Below are 14323 nucleotides of genomic sequence, written 5' to 3'. Positions count from 1 at the left end.
CTAGGTATGTCTCAAATGTATCACACCTAATAATCAGCTGTTTGAAACACAGCACTCCCAAGCAAGATATTAATGTAGCACTGTGGTAGAAACTGCAACTCTCCCTAGCAGATTAATGTTTGATGAGAAGCCTATCCCCAATATGAGTGTTGCCCCGTGACCTTGTTAGTGGAAGACCCCTCTTCTACTTAATCTGTCTCTGGCTAATAGGTGTCATTCAGCAGGATTTTAAAAAATGACGAATTTATTTTTTTATATCTGTAAGTCATTCTTACTTAATTACCTGAACCACATATGAAGCAATTTAGATGCAACTTGTTTAGTTTCAAATAGAGGAACCATTTTCTCTTCTTTCTGTCCAGTAGAAATATTTTCTAAAGTAACAGAGAAAATCAAGTTTAGAGTGTAACTAAAGTCAATACTATAGGTGCTTATAAAACTCTCAATTCAGAGTCGCATGTAAAAGGTAGCTTACGTTGACTTAAAATGTACGTTTAAAGGAGGCCACATAGCATTAGGATTCAGATTTAAGGAGAGTATATTTTTGGAAGGGTTATTCTAGAGACGTCAAAAGGCTTATTGATGTATTTTATAATGTCAATTTAATGTAGCTGAGAGGAAAACATTTTGCTGAAATCTAAATCTTGCCTAAAACCTTTTTCCACAGTATTCCAATTGATTTTTTTTTATGGGACCATTTAACTTTAGCATAATTGTATACCAAGATAAGTAGTGCTGCTCTGTGTGTGTAACAACCAACTTAGAGCACTGTCAGTTGTCCGTTCCTGTTTTCCCTGTTGCATGTCTTAGACCAGGCCTACACTAAAGTTAGGTCGATACAGCTTCGTTGCTGAGGGGGGTGAAAAATCCATACCCCTAAGCAATGTAGTTAAGTCAACCTAACCCTTGGAGTAGACAGTGCTAGGACTCCACACTTCTTTTTTTGAAGGGATGAGTTTTCATGTCTAAGTTTGTGGAGTGTCTAGCACAACAAGGCCCAATCGTGATTTGGGGCCCTCTAGGCAAGAATGAGAGAAGACCGGGAGCATGCTGAGAAGTTAAAGGAGTGTAAGGACTGATTGGCCAGAGAATGGCATATGCAGGAAAGGATATTCGATGTAATGCAGAAACAGTAGTGCTTATGTCTTAACACCCCAACCTAACTCTGTCCTGCAACCTCTTGAGTCCATAGGATACTGGGAACCCCCTTTCTCTCCCCTAACTGCAAGGGACAGACCATTCCCATGCCATTTCACCCCCAAGACAAGAACAGCTGCAATCCCATCTGCATGTTTTTGTGCCCCTCATTTTCACAGGTTTGTTCATTCTATACTTTGGGTATTTCTTCACCATCTTAGTTTTTAAATTTGCACTAGCTTGTCAAATATGTTGTTTACACCTGCACATGGTTGAAAAATTTCATTGTTACAGCTCTAACACATTCCTAAAAAAAAAAAAACGCACCAACCATGTGCATTATGTTGTATTTATTTAAATTCATTTCATTTGTTACATTCTATTCATTTTCCTTTCCTGTGTCTTGCTCTTAGTACAAGCAAAATGCTTTCCTAACTCTGGTTTCCTGGCCCATGGTGCCTCTATTAAATGTCCTTATTTCTGGCTGTCCGTGCTCCAGAATCTCTCCACCTCTGGTTCCCACCCAGTGCTGAGGTTCTCTCCTTTGCGTTCTGATGTCTTGCAAAACACAGCAAGTGCCAGTAGCAACAGGAAGATCTCTCAGAAAAGCCTCCAGTCTTGTCAGGAGACAATTTCACTTTTCTTTGTTTTGCAAATATACCTGCCGTAGTCATTCTACAACTACACGAGGTATAGTTAAACAGCTCCCATCTTCTATCCAAGCATCAAGTAAGGTTTAATATGCTAGGGAAGCAGATGGTAACCTGGGCCTTCCAGAATAACAGCTGGAACCACACTATTGTCTATGGTTAGTTCTGTGAACAAAAGTTCCATTTTTTTGTTGCACAAAATGGAATGATCCTGTCACCTTACCAAACCAGCGCACATTAGTTTTAGTGAACCTTATCAACCAGGACTTGCATGACAATGGAGAAATGCTTGTTTCTTTTGGCTGGCTTAGACCTGCAGGGGATGGTGACAAACAATGGCGCCTATGCAATTTGGGAAAAACAAGTGTTCGAAGTCGTCAGTAAGGCCTGGTCTACACTACGGGGTTAGGTCGATTAAAAAATGAATACGTCCACATAACCAGCCTAAAGGGCTCTTAAAATCGACTTCTGTACTCCTCCCTGGCGAGGGGAATAGTGCTAAAATTTATTTTGCTGGGTTGAATTTGGGATAGTGCCGACACAAATCGACGGTATTGGCCTCCGGGAGCTATCCCAGAGTGCTCCATTGTGACCACTCTGGACAGCACTTTGAACTCCAATGCACTAGCCAGGTACACAGGAAAAGCCCCGGGAACTTTTGAATTTCATTTCCTGTTTGGTCAGCATGGTGAACTCAGCAGCACAGGTGACCATGCAGTCCCCAGAATCGTTTCCCCAGAATCGTAGAGCGTAGAATGTTTCTACGTTCCCCGTATCATCTCTGTCTCTGAGGTTATCGCAGATTAGAAGGCGGAAAAAACGCGCTCTCGATGACATGTTTTCCGAGCTCATGCAGTCCTCCTGCACTGATAGGGCACAGCTTAATTCAGTGGCAGAGGCCAGGAAAGAATTAAGTGAGCGCGAAGAGCGGAGGCAGGACGCGACGCTGAGGCTAATGGAGCAAATGGACATGATGAAGCGTCTGTTGAAGAGCTGCAGGAAAGCCAACAAGAGCACAGACACCCGCTGCATCCACTGTATAACTGCCTACCCTCCACCTCATGTTCCATATCCTCCTCATCCAGACGCCCAAGAACGAGGGGGGAGAGAAGAGGGGAGGCTCTGCGCACCAAGCCACTCCACTCCAGAGGATGGCCCAAGCAACAGAAGGCTGTCATTCAAACAGTTTGATTTTTAGTGTGGCTACAATAAGCCATGTGGCTTTGTCCTTCCCTCCTCCCCCACTCCACCTGGGCTACCTTGTCCGTTATCTCATTTTTTTTAATTAATAAAGAAAGAATGCCTGGTTTCAAAACAATAGTTACTTTATTTTGAACGGGGGAGGGTGGTTGGCTTACAGGGAATTAAAATCAACGAAGGGGGCAGAGAAACATACACAATTGTCACACTGAAGCCTGGCCAGTCATTAAACTGGTTTTCAGCAGCAGCAGTGACGGTGAGATGAGCAGGCTCCATGCTTGCCGTGGTATGGCGTCTGCACGGGTAACCCAGGAAAAAAGGTGCGAAACGATTGTCTGCCATTGCTTTCACGGAGGGAGGGGCGACTGGCGACATGTACCTAAAACCACCCGTGACAATGTTTTTGCCCCATCAGGCACTGGAAGCTTAACCCAGAATTCCAATGGGTGGCGGAGACTGCGGGAACTGTGGGATAGCTACCCACAGCGCACCGCTCTGTAAGTCGATACTAGCCATGGCAGTGAGGATGCACTCCACTGACTTAATGCGCTTAGTGTGGACATATGCAATCAACTGCATAAAATAGATTTCTAAAAATTGACTTCTATACAATCGACCTAATTTCGTAGTGTAGACATACCCTAACTGAGTTTGAGGCTCTGGGGTAATAGCCCCAAGAGTTGATCTACCAACACCAAACTAAACAGCTACTGATGGTAGCCATGCAAGGTGGCAAGCTACCAGATGGCAGCATCTACATGCTTCTTTGAGGGGGTGTCTCATGATGGTCCATGCTGCAGCTCCGGGGTGAGCTCTGCAGCTTTCCAGGAAAGTGGCCTTCCACATCCTGAATTTCTGCAGTTGCTGCTGGTCACCTTGGATTGGCAGCACTCCCTTGAAAATGGTGCTGGCTAAATGTGTGTGTGTGTGTGTGTGTGTGTGTGTGTGTGTGTGTGTGTCCATCCATTATCTATCTATATATAAAATAATAATATGGGATATCATCGAAAGGAATCCATGGGATTCCGACCCCCAAGTCCCAGAATTCCAGTAGCTTCCTGTAGGTATCCCATAATCCACCACAATAAACAACTCATGCATTGAGCCTAGCACCAGAATATTGTATCTTGGGATACTTGCCCAGAATGCTATGCACTTATTTTGAAAGAGTCCAGTGTTGTGTGAATGCTGTGATTCACAAGGGAAGTAGACAAAGCATTAGACAAAGCAGCCTGGATACATTCTGTTATATCTTCGGCTCCTTGGAGCTAAGATCAAAGTATAATTATAGCGAGAGACTGTCTAACTTTCCCATGTGTACAAAGTCTAGGTTTTACTGCTGCTGCTTCTTTAATATCCCCACTTTTATTCTCGCTGCTAAAGTTCTGGGCAATATTTTGGCCAATTCTTACCTTTTAGGTGTAACCAATGGTATATTACTCCTGAGGGCATTCTGCTCCAAATTTTTTTTAAAATTCTGCAAACGATATTTTAAAGTTCTGCACATTTTATTTGTCAAATAAATGTGGAGGCTACAGCATGGCATTGGGGAGCACAGGCCATTGGCTGCACAGAGGTGGGAGATCACTGTGCAGTTCCCTCCCAGGACACAGACTCAGCAGTGAGGCTGCATTCAACCCTGACACAGTGCAAGGACCCGGCCTGCCCCAGAAACGCCCTATCTGTGTGGGCAGGCAGGCTCAGCAAGGCAGGGTTCAAGTGTGGAGGGGCTTAATGTGGGGGGATCCAGGTATGCATTGAGAGGGTTCTGTGTGGGGAAAATCTGAGTGCGGGCAGCTCAGGGGGATGTGGATGCACAGGGGCTTTTGGGGGGATTCTGGGTGCAATGGTAATTGGACTCTGCAGGCGGGTCTAGGGGAAGGTGGATAGGGCTCAGCGGGGGGGGGGAGGTCTGGGTGTGGGGGAGGATAGAGCTCGGCAGGGGGGTCAGTGGGGTGGGGATCCAGGTGCAGCTGGTTGGGGCTCCGTGGGGGGAATGTTGGTGGTTCATCAGGGTGATCCAGGTTTGAGAGGAGTGGGGCTCGTTGGGGAGGTTCTGAGTGCGGCAGGGGGTGAGGCTCGGTGGGAGGGTTTGGGTATGAGGGGGTCTGGATGCATGGGGGTTGAGCAAGTGGGGGGAACAGCTCCCTGCACAGGAATCACTTCCCCCTGCAACTGAGAAGTGATAGGCGCAGGAAGCGGGAGGTGTGGGGTTGGCAGAGCTTCCCGCAGCCAGGGAAGAATTCTGGGGGTTGGTCTGACCCAGCCCTGGCTGCTGTACAGGGGAAGAGGAAGTCCCGTCCGCCCCAGCATAGCTGGGACTAGCAGCTGAGCCTGGTGCAGGGTAGGAGCCACCAACCGAGTCTTTCCCAGTCCCGCTTCCTGCCCCACAGTGATTTATCTCTCTGCCGGCTGCCTTGGGCACCTGAAACATACTGCTGGGGAGGGTCGTATGATCGCTCTTGTGGCTTCCCTTTGCTTCCCTGTCAGAAAGTCATTTTTCTGTGGGGAAGCAAAGAAATCTGCAGGGGACATAAATTATGTGTGCGCGCAGTGGCGCAGAATTCCTCCAGCAGTAGTATATTCAGCATGCTACTGTTAGTGATGATCTTCTCATCTCATTTGAATCTCCATAGAACAACTTTTCTAAAAGCACAATGCAGAGTAATACATGAGCCATACATATCAGCAGAATCAATCCTATATCTTTATCAGTTTTTCACAAATAACCTCAAGAACATAGTATTCATGGAACAGTGTATTGCTTCAGATTTTCACAGAAGTCAGGCAGCAGTAGTGTTTAGTGGATAATATGGAACTTCATCTGTGACTTATAATTTCATTTAATTTACAAATTGTAAATTCAAATACAGCTATCTTGAATCTTTCTGCATTCTTTAGGAATGACTATACAGGAAAGACTGTGTAAAGCTGTTGTAAATTCTAGTGGTTTTTTTTTATATTTTTACATCCCTGTAACCAGGAAACCTAGGAAGGGTGCCCTAGAATTGAGGAAGACTTCATGACCACATCTCTTCTCACTTTTGTTCTGTCTAATTCACTCTGTGCAGACAATTAGTGTCTGCATTCAGTACTACCATTCGCACAGGGAAAAGGAAGTTTGAACTCTGCTGCTTACTCTTTTTAGGTTTCTAATTCCTTCAGCTCAGGTAGCAGTTGTCCCAAATAAGATGAGCTCTGAAGCCTCTGGGAAGGGCCCGTCCTTCTGTATTTTAGCCTTTTTTGTCTTGATTTCCTCTTTCCATTTGGCCCATTCCCTTCTCTTTTCCAGTTCCCATAAAAAAGCTTTTAGTGAATTTATCCTTGCAGCATTACTGCTGGTGAAAAGCTAAGAGTAGGATCGTAGGGACAATGCTTACTATGGGATTTTTCTATATAGATAATCACTACCCTAGCGTTCTGCATTATCCCATATCCAGTTTAAAACCTAAGATGCTTCATAGGTAAGTTTTGGGTTTCTTTTAGTTTTTTCATGCTTACAGGTTAGCATTGACACCTTTTTTGTGCACTAGACAGATAGTGTACATGTGCCTTTGAAACATGGCACTTGAGCAAGAGTAGAGTAAAGGAAAGAGAAATCACCTAAGACTTCAGTTTCCCTTCTTCTTTGGAAGACTGAAGCTTCTGTATGCAAAAGCCTTGTCTGGCTCGCCTCAGCTGTTACATAAAATACTCTATTCCAGCATAAGATTACATCTGCAAAACTTCAGACAGATTGGTTAGTTTGGCAAAGGTATATGTCAAAATAGGTCTGTGGAGGTCCTGTTTCAGTCTTTAATATGGAGAGAGCAATATCTGTTTTTAAAACGCTGTTCTAATGGCTGCTAAAGAGATTTTGCTAACCAACCTTCACCGCTTCATGGATTCTCTGAATTATTTAAATGGTATTTATGGTTACAGTGACTTCCAAGTGTCTAACAGGAGCCTGGCTTTGAATTTGAAGTTAAGTTTTGTGCTCTTGAATAGGTTGATAGAACTGTTCAGTGTGCACTGAATGTCAGAACCTTCATGTTGGCAATGTGACTGCCCAGAGGCAAAAGCAAAGTTCATCTGCCATAGGCTTCCCTGCTGTTGTGTTGTACCAAAAAGTTGTTCATGGCTCCAGCCAATGTGATTTCTCTGAAACTGTTAATTTAAGAACAAAGATCACTAAATGGAGGTTTAGATTGTTCTTGCTTTTTTATATATTTTTATAGAATGTTAATCTAAAATGCTGCAAGACTTTTTACAAGGCCATGTGTTCTGTATGGAACTATAGACCTATATTTATGGGAGAAACTCTAAAATGTAAAAAGAACAGGAGTACTTGTGGCACCTTAGAGACTAACGAATTTATTAGAGCATAAGCTTTCGTGGACTACAGCCCACTTGTATGCATCCGAAGAAGTGGGCTGTAGTCCACGAAAGCTTATGCTCTAATAAATGTGTTAGTCTCTAAGGTGCCACAAGTACTCCTGTTCTTTTTGCGGATACAGACTAACACGGCTGCTACTCTGAAACATCTCTAAAATGTGGCACTGCATGATCCTTTGTCGTTTGTAGCCACATTATTTAAGTCCAAATTATCTTACTCAAATATACCAATACAGTGACATTAACATATGTATTCATGTATCTTTTAAAATGTATTTGTGAACAGGAATGAATCTCGGTGGAGAGGTTCCAGAATAAATCTTGGAATGGAAAGGGTCTTGCAGTCTTACCCTGACGTCCCCTATAGTGGCTTGGTTTACTTACCATAGCATCATTTACCACCTGTGTGAAGTGGCTTGTTCTATCCTATCTTTCAGTACCTTTTCAGTCTCTTCTGCTTCTCATCTACTTTGGAACCTACACCAAAAAATTAATATAGCATCTCCTACTGAACTTTTACCTATGCATGCAGCTTCATTCCTGTGCAAAACTATCTGATGTGTGCTGCAGCTGCGTCAGAGCCATTATTCAGGACATCAGGCATTTCCATACAGCTGCAGGCACTGTGTGCATACATGTACAGTGAGTTGTGTAAGGATGAAAAGACATGAAATACATTATTTTTTATACTGTCTGACAGTCTGATATAATTATTTTTTCCTGTGGCTTATAAGTACCAGTTTTATATTGATGGAGAATCTCTCATGTAAAAACATTGTCTAATGGAAAAATCATCCAAAAAATCCCCCCTGAGAAAATATAGTGACACCTGCCAAAAACAGAATACATACATCTGATTTTAAATAAGCGTTAGTGGAAAGCATATTTGGTGGATTTATTTTATATTTTATATATTTTATATATTTTATATTGCTTTGTAATAGCACCAAATACACACCATACCGAAACTATTAAATGCACTAAGCAAAATTATCTGCTTTACAAGATTGAGAAAAGAGATTTATGAAAGTGAGCTGCTCCTACCATCCCTATAATTTTAAAGCATTTTATGGGGGGGGAAATCTAACTAAAATTCAAATAGGTCTAAATACAGTTCTCTGCTCAAAATGTAGTGGTGTGCTATGATAAAATTGCACATATTGTGGAAAATGAGTATAACTTTGCTCTGTAGCATTTATCTCCAGTGGGTTAGCATTACAAAATGTTGGCCACTGTGAAATAAAAGCTAATAAGGTAAATGTTAAATACTGCAATGAGCAGGAGGAATTTAAATGTTTGTGAACCTGTATTTCATATCATTCTAGGTTGGATAGTGTGGTTCAAATTAGTTACTGTTTTTAGTGGGACTAATTTATACCTTTTTAAAAAAACAACAAATCCTAATTTATTTTATATTTTGATTATAGAAGCTTAGACGCCAATGCTTGCAAAAACAAAACAAAACACCCTTTTCATGGGGATGAGTAGCTCCTAGCCAATCTTCTAGAACTATTTGGAACTGGAAAAGTACTTTTAATGTCGTTCATATATTAGAATTTTAAGACCAGATTCTCAACTGTGCAGCAGGTAATGTCATACAAAATCAGTGTAGCATATAGTCAATGAATTAAACTGATTACCTGATAGATTTCAAAACATAACTGTTAGTGGAGAATCATTAAATTAATTTCTAGTGGGATTTGCGGGATTCAGTTCTTTGACCCAACACTATTTAATACTATTGATCTGGTTAAAAAAATTATATTTGCTAATAGTTTGCAGAAGACACATTGGAGTGGGGTTAATGATACATCACTTAGTGATCTGGTTCACTTTATAAGGTGGATGCAATCAAATGTGTTTTAATATGGTCAAATGCAAGGTCATGTATCTGAGCATAAAGAATGTAGGCCATGCTTACAGGACAGGGAAACTATAGAAAGAAGTGACTCATATGAAGGGTTTAGGAGTGATGGGGAATAGCCAACTAAACATATGTTCCCTGAAGATATAGTAGGAGAGATCTGTAATATAGCAGACTAAGGCAAAACAAAAATTCAAAGGTTGGAAGTTGAAGCTGACATTCAAATATGAATTTATATACACACACAACATAGTCATTGGAACTACTTACCAGTGGATGTGATGTAGTTTCACTTTTTACTACACTTTCATGTTCTTGGATCCTTTGTTTTTGATTAAAAAAAAACAACAACAAACCAACTTTGCTTCCCTTTCATGGATGGACTTCCCAATGAGCAGTATTGAAGAAGGCAGGAGGTGTTGAGTGGTGAGCAGGAGAATATACATTATGGGGTGGGCTAGTTGGTAGCTTGCAGACTAAACATGCTTCTAACTCATGTATTGATTCTCTTTAATTGCTGGGGAAGCAGGGTGGTCTGCTGTACTTTTTCTCATCCCAGAGAGGGGCTGGTGATGTAATCAGAATCTGCAAATGAAAAGGGTGGTACAAGGGAGTAAGCCGTCAGAAATACAGTTGTCAGTGATTCCAAGCCTGTGACAAAATTGTCAGATGTTAATGGTCTTATTTTGTCATATATTCTTGTAATCCCTTCCTGATCCATTCTGCTTTGTGGCCAGGGCTAGCTAACTCTCATTCATGCTTTTCCCTGGCTCCTCTCTCTACCCAAGTCTACCATCTAGTGAAGAACAAAGAGGTATATAGAAAAACTGGGTGGTGCACAAATGATGTTAATCTACTTATTTTTCTAGCAGCTTCAACTCAAGAAACCTTTTCCTCAGCCCCGCTACAGTAATGGAAAGACCAGACCTGCAGGGGCCTAAAGGTGTAGTAACTGAGGAGCGGAAGTTCAGAGAACGTTACCTTATATAGGATGAGCTTGTGGTATCCCATCAGATCCCTTAAAACTTCAGAATCTTATTTCCACATGTTCCGTCTCGATGTTGACCTGGCAAGCCAAGGCAAATAGTTTAGCAAAGATTTCTGTGTTTTACGTTCCCATTTAAAAAAAGCTGAGGCATTTAGAACAGCAGTACATTTTGACTAACCTTAAAAAAAAAAATACATCATTGACTCTGAAAGGAGCCCAGAATATAACATACCAACATCTTTCTGCAACCCATGCAATTGCTGATATTTGTTAAATAACAAAGCGTTTTGAGATTCTTCCAGTGACCTAAAGGTGTAACATTCATAGTATCATATATACTCGTTCATTAGCCCGTTCGTTTATAAGCCGACCTCCCCACCCCCCAAAATGTATAGGTAGTAATAGCAAAAACTGTATGACCCTTTCATAAGCCGACCCTATATTTCAGGGGTTGGAAAACGTTGGCTCCCGGCCCATCAGGGTGAGCCGCTGGCAGGGCGGGGCATTTTGTTTACCTGGAGCGTCTGCAGGCATGGAGCCCCTCAGCTCAGGGATGTGCTGGCCGCCGCTTCCTGCTGCCCCCATTGGCCTGGAGCGGCAAACCGCGGCCAGTGGGAGCCACGATCAGCCGAACCTGCAGACGTGGCAGGTAAACAAACCGGCCTGACCCTCCAGGGTGCTTACCCTGGCGGGCTGCGGGCCAAAGATTGCCAATCACTGTATTAGATATTCAATTCAATGATTCCATAGTTTTAAAATCATCACATTGTGGTATAGATCCATTTATAAGCCAACCCTCTCTCTGTGTCACTTTTTTATCAAAAATATTCAGCTTATGAATGCGTATATACGGTAGTTGCCACATTAGAAAATGAGGCAGCGTTCTTGTGTAGAGAGAAGCCAAAAGGCACAACAGAACTCCTCAACTTTCCTTGTATACACAAGGTTGTATCTTACACAATGAGCAACATTATGACTTCAGCTCAAATTTTGATCACAGCTTCAGATTTGGTGATCAGAGCCCACCTGTTTGTTGCAAAATGAGTAAGGAAGAATTTGAGCAACTTATCCTTGTACTAAAAACCTTGTAAGCGGAAGGGTACAAGTATGTGTCTATTCGAAAATAGATATTTGCAAGCACAGTAATTACCAGAACAGTGCTGTATGCACAACAACTTGACCACCCCCCCAAAAAACCCATCTCATCGCTATCTTCAATGCTTTAGCCTATCATTAAGACTTGCTTTGCCTGCGAGACTTCAACTGTTATGGATCGTTTACAAACTTCATTGCAGTGTTAGCTCTAAGTAGAACATGAGTGTTGCCCCTAACCCAACTCCCGTCTCCACACACAGATCTATAGCTCAAATTAAGTGGTGCTTTAATAAAACTTGAGCTAGTTGATCCGTCAGGGGCTGTGGGTTAAAGCTCAAGTTACAGCTCCTCAGATGCTGTGTAGCACAACTGTAGGTTCAGTGTGGCTGATCTGTAATTTGTGTGGCTTGTCTACGTGGTGGGATAATGTGACCAATACGAGTTGTGATTTCTAAAGGGCACTAAAGTGTTGGACATTAATTGGTCTGTATAGATCCTGCTGGTGCACACTAACAGTTCCCTAGTGTGCTCTTAACTCAGTGCTATTTCAAATAGTAGTACTTTAATGCACACTAGGGAACCTGTAATGCACACCAATAGGGTCTATACCAGGGATAATCAATTCTTGTTGTCAAGGTCCAGAGTCCTGAGGGGTGCGGGGAAAAAAAAGATAATTAAATAAAAAAATGTCAGAGTTCATTCAAAATTGGCAGTCTGGATTTGGCCCACGGTCTGCCTGTTGACTACCCCAGGTCTATACGGATCAACTAATGCACAACATTGCTGCTCTGTGAAGGCAAGCGCTCACTCAAGTTAGTTTTAGATAGTGAGCTCTGCAGGGCTGGATTAAGGCATAAAGTAACTAAACTACAGCTTAGGGCCTCGCAATATGAGGGGCCTCTAAAAAAGAAAAAACTGACTCCATTTCAAATTTTATCAAAATCGGTTGATAAAAATAAAGGAAATATGGGAAAGAAGATTCTCTCTAAATAGAGACATTTTCGTTCAAATATGACAAATATACACATCTGGCTACACACATACCCTTACCCTATCTGTACTCTTCACTAATTGTTCGTTATTGATAGGCAGGACACCAGGGCTGAGGAAAAAAATATAATTGCAGTTGTAAAATTAGTATTTCTACAAGTAAATCTGCTATCCGTCTTCTAAGGCAATGTTTTGTTGGCCAGTTCCTACTGGTAAAATTCTGACCGTGCCTTCGTAACTTATTTAAATAAAATCTCACTGCTGATAACATCGGGGAAAATGTGAAGTTGGAGACAGCAGTGTCGTGAAGCAGTCTTGCCAAGCTCATACTCGTATGGAACTCGTCCTAGGAGTGACATCATGTATAGCATCCCCGTTGGCTGGTAGTAGCCAGAAGGCAGCCATCTTTTGTTTATGGGCCAGCATGCTAAGTCGTATAGTGCCTTCACTACTGATTTTCTTCGTTTTCTTAAGTGTTAGTGGGTTCTTTCTTTTGATCTGTACATATGTACAATTGTGTATTTTAGTGTGCATTCCGCTTTCTGCTTCATGCACTATCCAGGCTTCACATGATTGAGTTTGCAAGTGATCAACTTATGGGCTTAGGTCGAGTGGATCTTGATGAGGATAAATTTGTGTTGGCTTCCCTCTGTTTCGTGAACCTTCACAGTAAATATCGGAGAGTGCTGACGAAAAGAAATAGAGGGTTTTGAGAGAAGGGAAGGAAGACACACACACACACACACACACACACACACAAAAATATTCTGAGTACTTGGTGAGTTATTTCAGACTATGTGTACATATGATTTATAGGCTATTTAAAGCCTATAATAGTCATTATGTTTGCTTTAATATAGGCTAGTTTTTCTCATTTTCTCAATTCCTGTCTAGAGATTACCAGTTTTTTTTCTGGTAAATTCTTTCTCTTTCGTGCACATAGCTTGTTGTCACTCTGTGTGTCCGAGGTGTTTACTCAAGATAAATTAGTGGTCCTAGGGGAGACAGGATAGAGAAGCAAATGCGAAGAGAGATGTCTGCCTAAAAAATTCTGCAAGAAAAGCTATCTACCCTGAGCATTCTGTGCATCAAAATGACACACTCCATAGCTTATCATTTGAGGATCTCATCAGTGACTTGGCTTTCCAAAAATCACAAAAGAAAATGTTTTAAATTTCAGTGTTAAAATTAATGTGATGTGCAAACAGACATACTGCAGGTTGTACTGCTTCCTTAAGTAAGCTGATCTGCGTAACTGTAACTGCTTTTGTGTTGTAGATCTAAAGTTTTCATATCTACTAAAGAAATCATAGATGAAAATGTTAATTTGAAACTATTCTATAATGCAAACAGGCATATTGCAAGATGTGTTTTAGTTAGATTATTATTCTAGTCTATTACAACTTTGCCTTTGTATATATGCAAATATAAATCTTTCGTGTTCATATATTCAATGTCCTTTTTGTGAAAATAATGAATTATTTTTTTATGGTATGGGGCCCTCTTACACTTGACATAGCTTAAGGCCTCAGAATGTCATTATCTGGCCCTGGAGCTCTGGCTACTCCACTCACCCGAGCCTAACTTGCTGTGAAGACAAGCCCTTTGCTGCAGTTCATAATAGTAATAAGCAATAACGTGAGCTTTTGTTTTGACAATTTTCATATTCATTTACTTGCAGAATTACTTCTAGGATTTTTTGCCAAGAATCTTTTACTCTGAAATGTTTCTAGAATGGCTTTGTAAATCAACCAGCAGTTACTGTAAAGAGAGCAGTGCAGCTGGTTACTCCTCCCTTAGAGAAATTGTCATCAGTGGTTTGAATCAGCCTTTATTGGCTTAGGAGCAAATTTCTCTGTCATTGCCTTTGTTTCAGTCCCCCCTTGAGTAGCACAGTGTACCAAGGCTTGAAGCAAGCCGCAAACCTGACTAACACACTTTTTTTTTTTTTCCGGTTCACATATCAGTGAATGAATGTTGTAATAGTTCTTAAGTGGTTGGTTTTAATTTTTTTGCTGTTGTAAA

The 14323-nt window shown here is 41.6% G+C and overlaps 1 protein-coding gene across 2 annotated transcripts in view; it reads left to right on the top strand.

Moving 5' to 3' along the window:
• The window catches only part of SEPTIN7 (septin 7), a 115029-nt gene that overhangs the window by 44208 nt on the left and 56498 nt on the right, over positions 1-14323 (top strand). The gene's annotated exons all lie outside the window — the stretch shown is intronic.

Source organism: Malaclemys terrapin, chromosome 2, assembly GCF_027887155.1.
Source record: "Malaclemys terrapin pileata isolate rMalTer1 chromosome 2, rMalTer1.hap1, whole genome shotgun sequence".
In the NCBI taxonomy this organism is placed as follows: domain Eukaryota; kingdom Metazoa; phylum Chordata; order Testudines; family Emydidae; genus Malaclemys; species Malaclemys terrapin.
This window is presented reverse-complemented; position numbering and strand designations above follow the sequence as displayed.